Raw genomic sequence first — 12,677 nt, forward strand, 5'->3', positions numbered from 1 at the left:
TGGATTTAGAAACATTGCCGCATACGAATTTTGACCCAAAGTCGATTGACGTTGTGCATGGTACCAATGGGTGCTTGGAAATACTTGCATCGCTTCTTCGGTAGCCGAAGCACCATGGGAGGGAGGACGAGGCACATGGACCTCGAGGTCTCCTTCTACATTGTGGCGATGCTGGGTTCAGAAGGTTAGATTGTTGTCGCCCGTTGCCAGCTGACCATCGACTTCCATCACGAGCAGCCCGTCGCCCACCTCTTTCCTGCCTAATATGTTTCCTATCCCGAGCGAGCGAGTCGCAAGTGCACCCCAGCGAGGAATTCAAGATATGACGGACTAAAATATTGAATCTTTTTTCTCAATTTTCCGGTGGCAGGGTGGGTAATTTTGTCCAAATCTAGATGCGATTTTAGTCCATGCAAAAAATGGCAAAATGCGCAAAACCCTATTTATTGCTAAGGTTAATTTTCTTAAATGCTTGTGGGACATAGACACCCTAAAAAATTAGGGTTTTTTTCCTAAGTCGTGCTACCGTCAAGAATGATATTGCTTTCTTTGCGGGTGTCGCCCCATGATACGTCCCCGACGTATCCATAATTTCTGTCGTTCCATGCTTGTTTTATGACAATACTTACATGTTTTGCTTGCACTTTATGATGTTTTCATGCATTTTCCGGAACTAACCTATTAACAAGATGCCACAGTGCCGGTTCTCGTTTTCTGCTGTTTTTGGTTCCGGAAAGGCTGTTCGGGCAATATTCTCGGAATTGGACGAAATCAACGCCAAACCTCCTATTTTCTCCGGAAGGCTCCGAACACCGAAGAAGAGTCGGAGAGGGGCCGGGGGCCACCACACCACATGGCGGCGCGGGCCAGGCCTAGGCCGCGCCGGCCTAGGGTGTGGCGCCCCCAGGTGCCCCCCTGCGCTGCCTCTTCGCCTATAAAACCCCTTTCGACCTAAAAACACGGTACCAATTGACGAAACTCCAGAAAGACTCCAGGGGCGCCGCCACCGTCGCGAAACTCCAATTCGGGGGACGAGAACTCGTCCCGGCACCCTGTCGGGACGGGGAAGTGCCCCGGAAGCCATCTCCATCAACGCCACCGCCTCCGCCATGCTCCGTGAGTAGTTCCCCCATGGACTACGGGTTCTAGCTGTAGCTATGTCGGTATTCTCTCCCCCATGTACTTCAATACAATGGTCTCATGAGCTGCCTTACATGATTGAGATTCATCTGATGTAATCGGTGTTGTGTTTGTTGGGATCCGATGGATGATACATTATGATTAGTCTATCTATAAAGTTTGTGAAGTTATTGTTGCTGCAATCTTGTTATGCTTAATGCTTGTCACTAGGGCCCGAGTGCCATGATCTTAGATTTGAGCTCTATAATTATTGCTTAGATTGTATCTACAAGTTGTATGCACATGTCACTGTCCGGAACCAATGGCCCCGAAGTGACAGAAATCGGGACAACCGGAGGGGATGGTAGTGATGTGAGGATCACATGTTTTCACGGTGTGTTAATGCTTTGCTCCGGTACTCTATTAAAAGGAGTACCTTAATATCCGAGTAGTTTCCCTTGAGGCCCGGCTGCCACCGGCTGGTAGGACAAAAGATGTTGTGCAAGTTTCTCATTGCGAGCACGTACGACTATATATGGAAAACATGCCTACATGATTAATGAATTGATGTTCTTTCTTAATGCTTTATCAATCCTATCAATTGCCCAACTGTAATTTGTTCACCCAACACTTGTCACTTATTGGAGAGTTACCACTAGTGTAGATAGCTGGGAACCCCGGTCCATCTTTCATCATCATATACTCGTTCTACATGTCAAGCTTGTTTTACGGTGCCATTGCTCTCATATTACTACTACTCTTGCTGTCGTATTCTTGTTACTATTGCTCTCATATCATTGCTACTTTCACATCACCCCTGTTGCTAGTGCTTTTCCAGGTGCAGCTGAATTGACAACTCAGTTGTTAAGGCTTATAAGTATTCTTTATCTCCCCTTGTGTCGAATCAATAAATTGGGTAATACTTCCCTCGAAGACTGTTGCGATCCCCTATACTTGTGGGTCATCACCCCATCATCGAAAAATAGTGTTGTATCGGGTAGCACTTGCTACGTGTAATAATAATAATTATTATGTACGCATGTTTGGCGGTGAAAAACATGACTCGCTTTCTTTACTTGTGGATATGGATAAGAAAATATAAAAAAATAACTGCCTGGCCGCTTCTTCCTCACAACTCACAGTGTTTTTGAACTTCCTATAACTTCGGTTTTGTATTTACATGATTATTATTTTTAAACTTGTCGACGTACTTTTTAATTGTTCTTTTAACTATACCAGATTACATATTCTGGATACCAAATATGATGTTGTGCACAGTGTTATTTTTACAATCCTCTCAGCAGGATTTTTTTCTGCTATTTTCCTGGACAAATGATTTGCACTTACTCATATAATATCGTTAACCTGAAATACTAAGTGGAAATTAGTTGGTTCTAGGCAAATCTTCTCTTTTTTAATAGATGGCCCCATTTTGCTGATCTCACAGCAAGCCACGTCACCGGATTAGAAATTTTCACCTCCCAAGGCTTGGTTCCCAGCGTATGGCACCAGTCTACTCGCCCAGACGGACACGCCTAAAGCCACCGATGGCCTTGCTCGCCAGAACGACGCGCCTGGTCTTCTTGCTACATGGGCTGGCATGCCCCCAGTATGTCCCTCCGTATTTCTTCCCAGTCGTCGTGTAAAAAACTGTCCGTTGTTCGTCTTCCTCGTATTGCTGCCAGCCGCCGCGATCTCGCCTTGATGGCCACAAGACACAAATGCTCGGCGACCTTAATGCCTCGTCACAAATGCTCATGGAAACGCCCGATCCAGCCCACCATCATCATTGCCTGCAAAAACGCAAGAAACTGCTCGGGTTAAATCAGCCGCCGCCGCCGCCTCGACGCCTCGACGTTTAAATAGCCACCCGTGTTACCGTCGACAACCATCCCTGCTCGTGATGCCGTCGCTGGCACCAGCCTCCACTTTGGTAGCTCTCCACTCCAGATTTTGATTCTCCCTTTCTTTTTTTATCAATCTGTTAGGCTGCGCACTGGCTTCAAACCTGCTCGACGTTTTGCCTCTCCATGATTTGGTTGGATTTTCATTGGATAATGCCTGCTGATTCAAGCCCACTCCGATTTAATTGGATTTTGCGTATTGGTGGCTCAAGCAAGTACGAAGAAGCTATCCTCACGTCTACAGCTTATGAACGTTAGACAACAGTTGCTGTTTCCATAGGTACATACACTCTCATCTCTTCCTCTTCACCTTCAGTTTACACTGAAACAGCACTAGCTGATGCTAATTCTGCAATATTATTTTTGTTTCTCAGATGATTTGCAGTTGTATTGGGGTCTAAGGAGTTCTCTATCTGTTTTACAGTTTAGTTCATAACAATCATTCCGAAGCAAAACTACTAAAAGTAGGATCATATGTCCATTATACATGACTGTTTCTCTCATCATGGTATTTCTTTTCCAATCTACATGTGAGGCCTCTTCACTTTGCTTGATTTCTATTAAACACATTCGTTTCTTTATGGCCTACAGAGTACAGAACTACAGATGCACCACTCATGATGATCTCAGAATGTAAGGTGTAAGTGGGCTTTCAACTTACTGATATGGTGTATCTGTATCATAGTAGTTTTTGGTTTTTTCTTTTCTTTTTGCCTGTGGCTTACTGGTCTTACAGCATTGATAGGAAAGTCACCACTTCTACAAAACCAGAAAAGCAAAGCGCAGAGCAACCATGCAAGGAGACAATTGCCCAAGTCAACCATCGCATTGTTGCATATTTCTACAGAACAAATTCATACTTATCTTATAAATTCGTAATTGTTGTAGTTTATTAATCACAGTGAGTCGCTTATCTGCATCTCACACCAACAATGTCAGCCGTCGCACTCTCTCTAAAGGTACCAATACTCGAGTATTAGGGGATTATTTGGTAATTCACTTTACTTTGGGTTTTCAACTTTTGAACTATATATAGTTCTAGCAAATACTACGAAGGGTCTAAAGACTATTTATTATTACTCATTTCCTCAACACTTTGTGACCAGCAGATTAAAATGTCAGGTCCTCTCTTTCTCTCCAATTGCAGGAAGGTGATGTTATAACCCCTTAATACCACCATCCCTTATTTAACAACAACAGCCCATTTCTTTCATTCAGAAAAAAATACAAATATAACTTTCAAGCTACAGCCTTCTCCTGTCTGTGATACATGGAGGGACAACAAGCAAAACATGTACCACTAAATCAAGCATGCATTTCTATTTCATAACTGCTACCTCCATGTACATTGCTTTCTATGTACAGCATGCCAAGGATGCCAACAATATATGTACTTTCAACTCATCATCAAATCGAAGCTAGCGAGATGTGTATAGAGGCAATACAGAAACTCAGGGAGAGTAAACGAGCACTGCATTGAACTTTCCATGAGAGGAGCAAATACTGACCTTCACATCCGGACATCACAGTCATAACTGGATCTGATCATCCATTTTTCACAATTGAATACACCAAACATGAAAAAAAAAACATAGCTATCCTTTCCGGTGAGAAGATCTACAAAGGCACTAAATAGTTATGAATTCACTCATCGAGTACTCATATCATGTAATTAAAAAATCATTGACTTTGAAATCATGTAATGCCCTGTTTCATATTTAAGTTTTTAAACTGCTCTATAAATTCTTATTCTGTACATCACTAAAAAACTCTGCCGCATCTTAACAAGGGAGCATGATCCATGGAGTTGTACATTGTCACTCTTCACATGTTGTTTCCAGTAGAGTTTACTAAACTCTTGCGGCTAGACCACTGTTGACTTAGGTTGACCAAACTGGGAAGATGATATATAATAGATGTGTTTCGTTAATCATCATTATATATGCACAATAATATTCCTACAAATACCGCAGCAACGCGCGGGGTACCATCTAGTTATTCACAACACACGGCTACATAAGTTGGATGCAATAAATTTATCTGTACAAAGAGCTGAGCTTCTTTTTTTTTGAGAATTTCTCTGGATTCATATCACGGAAAGATACAAATTTGTTGATCCTTACAAGCACAGAGAAACACAAACACAAAGGACCAAGAACACCTAGAACACCCTACACTAGTGGAGAAGAGGCCTTTGGTCCCAAGCAAATGTCCCAGTGCAGAACCAAACCGGGACCAATGGGGGGCATTGGTCCCGGTTCGTTTTGCCCAGGGCGACCCACTAGCTCAGAGCCTGTCCGGTAGTGGCCTTTGGTCCCGGTTTGTACTAAAAACCGGGACTAAAGGGTCCACGGCAGAGCGCGGCAGGCCGTGTCAGGCGTGGGAAACCTTTAGTCCCGGTTTGTATTACAAGCCGGGTCCAAAGCTCCCCTCCGGACCCGATTTGTATTACAAACCGGGACAAAGTCCACTAATCTGGTTATATAACCTTGCCCTGCCCAAGTGTGAGCCACACTTGGCCATTTTTTCACTTTCTTCACAAGAGGGGTGTATTGCTCTCCTCTCTTCTTCACATGCACAAGAGGTGTTCGATGAAATGCTTAAGAGGATTTGCCACTTGAGTTTACACAAATCAAGCCACAATTAACTTCCTTTTTTCTTCTTCATCGAGGTTAAAAACTTTATCCTTTTCATCTACAATTGATAAAATGCATGTGTATATATACATCGTGATGTTCTGTAATGGTTTTGATCAGCTTAATTATATCATGCAGATGAATCGGCAATGGATGTACATTGACCGACGGTTTGACGAGTTCACTTCGGGCCTGGATAATTTTATGGCCGTGGCGGAGGCAAACAAACATGGTGGCTTCATGTATTGTCCATGTGTTGACTGCAAGAACACCGTAAATTACGCTCACTCGAGTCTCATTCACAGCCACCTTCTGTGATCCGGTTTCATGCCCAGTTACTATTGTTGGACCAAGCATGGAGAAAGAGGGGTTATGATGGAAGACAATGAAGAAGAGGAAGAGGATGATGACAATTATCCCAATTTCCCTGAATACGATGATACTGCAGAAGGCAATGAAAACAATGAAGTAGAAGATCAAGAGGCACCAGATGAGCCTGCTGATGATGATCTTGGTCGGGCAATTGCTGATGCAAGGAGAGAATGTGAAACTGAAAAGGAAAGGTTGGCCTTCGACAAGATGATAGAAGATCACAACAAATTGTTATACCCAACTTGCGAAGATGGCCATAAAAAGCTAGGCAGCACACTAGAATTGTTGCAATGGAAGGCAGAGAACGGTGTCACTGACTCGGGATTTGGAAAGTTGCTGACAATAATTAAGAGGAAGCTTCCAAGGGGTAACGAATTGCCCGCCAGTACGTACGAAGCGAAGAAGATTGTCTGCCCTCTAGGATTAGATGTGCAAAAGATACATGCATGCATTAATGACTGCATCCTCTACCGCGGTGAGTACGAGAATTTGGATGCATGTACGGTGTGCACTGCATTGCGGTATAAGATCAGACGAGATGACCCTGGTGATGTTGAGGGCGAGCGCCCCAGGAAGAGGGTTCCTGCCAAGGTTATGTGGTATGTTCCTATAATACCACGGCTGAAACGCTTGTTCAGAAATAAAGAGCATTCTAGGTTGTTGCGACGGCACAAAGAAGACCGTAAGAAAGACGTGATGTTGAGGCACCCTGCTGATGGCTCCCAATGGAGAAAAATCGATAGAGAGTTCCCAAACTTTGCATAGGATGCAAGGAACTTAAGTTTTGGTCTAAGTACAGATGGCATGAATCCTTTTGGAGAGTAGAGCTGCAGCCATAGCACCTGGCATGTGATTCTTTGTATATATAACCTTCCTCCTTGGTTGTGCATGAAGCGGAAGTTCATTATGATGTCAGTGCTCATACAAGGCCCGAAGCAACCCGGGAACGACATTGATGTGTACCTGATACGCGTGAAGCACACGTCCGTTGGGAACCCCAAGAGGAAGGTGTGATGCGTACAGCAGCAAGTTTCCCTCCATTAAGAAACCAAGGTTATCGAACCAGTAGGAGTCAAGAAGCACGTGAAGGTTGATGGTGGCGGAGTGTAGTGCGGCGCAACACCAGGGATTCCGGCACCAACGTGAAACCTGCACAACACAATCAAAGTACTTTGCCCCAACGTAACAGTGAGGTTGTCAATCTCACCGGCTTGCTGTAAACAAAGGATTAGATGTATAGTGTGGAAGATGATGTTTGTATGCGAAGAACAGTAAAGAACAATGGTTGCAGTAGATTGTATTCGATGTAAAAGAATGGACCGGGGTCCACAGTTCACTAGTGGTGTCTCTCCAATAAGAAATAGCATGTTGGGTGAACAAATTATAGTTGGGCAATTGACAAATAAAGAGGGCATAACAATGCACATACATATCATGATGAGTAGTGTGAAATTCAATTGGGCATTACGACAAAGTACATAGACCGCTATCCAGCATGCATCTATGTCTAAAAAGTCCACCTTCGAGGTTAGCATCCGCACCCCTTCCGGTATTAAGTTGCAAACAACGGACAATTGCATTAAGTATGGTGCGTAATGTAATCAACACAAATATCCTTAGACAAAGCATTGATGTTTTATCCCTAGTGGCAACGAGCACATCCACAACCTTAGAACTTTCGACACTCGTCCCAGATTAAATGGAGGCATGAACCCACTATCGAGCATAAATACGCCCACTTGGAGTCACAAGTATCAACTTGGCCGAGCCTCTACTAGCAACGGAGAGCATGCAAGATCGTAAACAACACATATATGATAGATTGATAATCAACATAACATAGTATTTCATATTCATCGGATCCCAACAAACGCAACATGTAGCATTACAAATAGATGATATTGATCATGTTAGGCAGCTCACAAGATCGAACAATGATAGCACATGAGGAGAAGACAACCATCTAGCTACTGCTATGGACCCATAGTCCAGGGGTGAACTACTCACACATCAATCCGGAGGCGATCATGGTGATGAAGAGTCCTCCGGGAGATGATTCCCCTCTCCGGCGGGTGCCGGAGGCGATCTCTTGAATCCCCGAGATGGGATTGGCGGCGGCGGCGTCTGCGGAAGGTTTTCCGTATCGTGGCTCTCGATGCGGGGTTTTCTCGACGAAGGCTTTAAGTAGGCGGAAGGGTAGGTTTAGAGGCGGCGCGAGGGCCCCACACAACAGGGCGGCGCGGCCCCACCCTTGGTCGCGCGGCCCTGGCGTGACGGCGCCTTATCGCCCCACTTCGTATCCCCCTCGGTCTTGTGGAAGCTTCGTGGAAAAATAAGACCCTGGGCGTTGATTTCGTCCAATTCCGAGAATATTTCCTTTGTAGGATTTCAGGGCCACGCGCGCGTTAGCCTCGGTTGGCCGGGAGGGAGATGGGAGAAGAAAAGAACCGAATCGGTACCACGGTGGCAATTTGCTGTATTATGGAGTTTGGTGGGAGGGCAAAACCGTCCTAAAAAAGTTGGACGAAAAATCTGGCAGAAACCTTAGCTCATTTATTATCTTTACTATTAAATGAGAGTTGGTCGTTTGACACTCAACGCACTTTGATGGTCGTCATTAAAACAATCCGGACCCTCTAATCTTTCACTGGTGAATCTTGTCCCTACATCCATCTTGACTTGCAACCGCAGATGCACCAAAAAGGTAAGATCTAAATAAAATCACGCACCAACACAAGAAATCAGGGATTTGATACACAGTTAATGGACAAATTAATTATGCCTTCCTAACTAATCACATCGTATCTCTATTTCTCTAGGGTATTTTTCATTTTCGTCACTCCACCTTCGTTCCCAGCTCCCTGCCGACGCCGGGGTCGCCCCTATTTCCCCGCTCGGCCGGGCGGCACCGGGCTGCTTGCCATCGTCGGCGTATCGCACGGTGAGGATTCCGTATGGCGAAGCTTTTTCTGCCCATGTCTCCAGTCTACGCGCGCGGCTGGTACCTCCGGGAGGTCGTCGGCGCCATGCCCATGTCCGAGGTCGTCGGACCTGATGTGTTCAAGTCCCCCTCCGGCTCCCCATCCCTCTAACATCCGCTTCACCACCGACGAGTGATGGATCCGACCGCCAGGGATGACGTCACGAGCTCTTCGACGGGTCTGCGGAGTCGGAAAATTCAGCGAGGATTAGGTACGTACTCATTTGTTTGCTCGAATTAGATGGCTCCTTCCTTTTTTTCCTGTTTCCTCCAAGGTTTAAATTTGTCCAAAGACATGCACCTCAGCGAGATATGGTAAAGAAAGATGTGGGAGCTACTATTAGAATTAGTAGTAGTAAGGTCCCACCTCGAAAAAAAAGTAGTAGTAAGGTTGTGTCTTACTAGATGGAGAGCAATTACTAAAAGTGATTTGACCAAATTCATCTTTGTATCTTGTTTCCGTTTAAGTGCATATATATTATGTTTTCTTTGTTTACTATCAGAACAAAATAATCAGTTTGGAAGATAATTTTGTCCTATACATTCACTGATACATAGTGTTTGAAATCGATGATGGGCATGGCCAAGTTTCTTATGAGGAAAGCAGACCAGATTCTTAATTCTGTGCGGTACTTCCTACACAATAATTAGCAACCATTTACTTGATGTCCGGTAAACTATATGTCCACAATGGATATTTGATAGTATTTGAGTCTGGGGGGTTTAATTTAACTGCACCTGAAAATTCTGAAGCTTACAAGAAAGGATTTAATATAATTCGACCTTTTCTCAAAAGAATTTTATTCGTTTCTCCATACCATTTTGCTTTAGGCTCTGGTCGACATGAAACAATACTATGTTTGATCAGCATTTTTTTTATCATGTGCTCTAAACTTTTAAAGCTGCAACTTGTTTCAGGTCTTGGGTATGCTCAATGAATAATAATGAGATCATACCCCACTAGGTGATTCGAGTTTACATTAATATCACAAATCTTCATTGTTACTTCTTTATTCCCTCCCATGTTGATTTTTTCCCTTGGTGTGTTCCGTTGTTGCTTGGTTGATCTGCCGCATTTAGCAAGAACCTGAGGTGAAGAGGAGGCAGAGAAAGATTGAAAGGTGAAGATAATGTGACCGAGGTGGAAGAACGGAACGACGGTGGTGTGGCGCGTCTCCGAGTGGCCCCTGCGATGGGAAAACCACATCCACGAAGTCATCTTCCAAGCTTGTCTCTGGGAAACGACAACCTACATAGCAAAGTGAGCCCCTCTCCCCTGCAGCTTTTTTCTTTACATCTTGTAGCAGGAAGGTGTGATTTCATGACTCTGACCGTAATTTGTACATCATTTGGAATAAAATCTGAAGCAATTATGAAAAATGAAGGTCTAAGACAGGTGCAAAACTTGAAAGTGCAACATGATCATATTACCCCCTTCTAACACAAAAACATCGGGTGCTTGCACAATTTGGTCCCTTTCTTATCTTTTTCTTCTAGACTAGATGTTTATTGTCTGGAAATCGGTATGCAGAAGATAAAAAAAATAGCAAAATGGATGGTCCTTCCTTCTAAATTTCTAATCCATTGATCCGATTGACAGAACTAGCAAAGAACATGCCTGGATCAGGAGAATATATAGGATTTCTTCTGACCAAGCTATGGTAATACAGTTTTGTAAAATCAGTTGTTTCTCGGTAACTGACATGCTATGTTATTTTATCTCTTTCCCTTCTCAACTTTTTGATTTTTCTTTCATACTTTGATTTGATTCGAGCTCAGATTAAGCTTCAACTTATGGTGCTGCCAGGTTACTTTATGCAAGAAGGTGCATGACGAAGGGACATGCAGCTGTATTGAAAGTTGATGCCTAAAGTAGTAATAGAGATTAGGATTAGGTGAGAAACCTATGTATATATGTGCTACAATCTTCCTGCCTCCGGTTTTATGTAGTATCTTTTCAGTTACATTTTTAAAAGTTTCTTTCACATTTGGAGGTCATACTTAAATCAATCCAAGCTTGTAAGTTGAACATATTTCATCTAACTTCCCATAGGAGCAGACTATTTGTGACGCCGAGGAGGTGATTTTGGCTGCGTCCATGGATGGCGAGAAGGATAGGTGCATTGCCAGCATTGCGGCAGGTCAGATAGGATCTACACAACACAAACCTGTACTCATCGACAAGGCCATCGGGACAAACTTCATGGGCTAAGGCATGTGAAAGGAGGTCGGTTCTCCACAAGTTGTTGGCTCAGCATCTGCATTTCAGTCTCCCGGTATGTCCAACATCACCGCCCCACTCTTAGTTCTGTGACAGTTCTGCTGTCCCGGACATACACTCATGACCATGACATGTTGTCACCACAATGAAAACTACAAGATTTCCCCAAACTATTTTGCTCTAAATTGCTTAGGCACTAGGTAAACTAATTAACTGAATTATACAAGATAACATGGTGGTGTTTGGTTTGGCCATAGGAGATTACAAGACGATCTATACTTCTCTATATGTTTTATATGTTCTTTGGTTTATGTGATTCATTGATATCTAGCTTAGGTAGGTATAATTGTAAACTAATTTAGTTAGGTATAATGAAACACTAATATAGATTTAGGTGATGTGATCGGGAGATCGAAGGGTAGAGCATTGTAAGGGTAGAGCATTGTAGATGGAGAGGTTAAGCCATCACATCACACAGTGCACCATTTATCCGAAGTCAAAACTTGTGAGCTGAGATAGCATGATTTTATTTCACTCTTTATATATATTCAAATCATCTAGAACCCTGAATGATTATGTTGTATACCTTTAGTTTTATTTTATATGTTCATACAAAGACATAGATGTGTCTTAGAGAATATGTGGATACCCACTATTGTGTACTTATGCTTTTGTCATGTAGTAACTGTTTTGTGAGGAATTTCGATATGTTTTATTACTTAAAAGAAAATCAATGCTATGTCTAATATAATTATTTCGTATGTTGTTGAAAGGATTAGCTTTCAGAAAATAGTTCATCAAAGAGAATAAGATCAGTTTATACTTACCTCCATGTCAAGGACAAATATTCTTCATAACTACTATATTAAAGCTCAACAACCTTGATTTTTCTCAGAATTTGAGGCCTCCTTAAATATTAATATGGTTGGTCTCCTGTGTGCATTTTTGGTGCTATGTAAGATTTTGTGGGGAAGGTGAGAGTTTATTCTTCCTTTCTACCAAACCACCTCTTCATCTCCTTTCTACCGCGTGTGGTTGTAGCTTTGGTAGGGTCAAAGCGGTGCACACCTAATCCAAAGCTCCGCCGCTTCTCACGACACGAGCGTGTAGCAAATTTGCGTTTGCCCCCACGGCCACCTCTCCACGCACAGACGAACTGCCCCGACTGGAGATTCTCCCCGGCGCGCTGCCGAGCCCCTACTCCTTCTGCGCTCCGATCGCCGTCCTGCCGCACTTCCCGCGCCCTGGCCGCCGCCCTTCTACTCCCGGAGAGGCTGCTATGAGTCTGCGAGGGAGCAGCATCGGGACCTCCTCGAGGCCACGGGGCCGCCGCTCGCAGGGCTGGTGCCTGGCTCCCCCTCCGTGGGCACGTCCAGCGCCGCCGCACAGCGCCGCAGCTCCGCCGCCTCCTCATCTTGCGATTCCCCGACCACGGTGCTCTGTCG

The sequence above is a fragment of the Lolium rigidum genome, chromosome 5 (genome assembly GCF_022539505.1).
Source record: "Lolium rigidum isolate FL_2022 chromosome 5, APGP_CSIRO_Lrig_0.1, whole genome shotgun sequence".
In the NCBI taxonomy this organism is placed as follows: Eukaryota; Viridiplantae; Streptophyta; class Magnoliopsida; order Poales; family Poaceae; genus Lolium; species Lolium rigidum.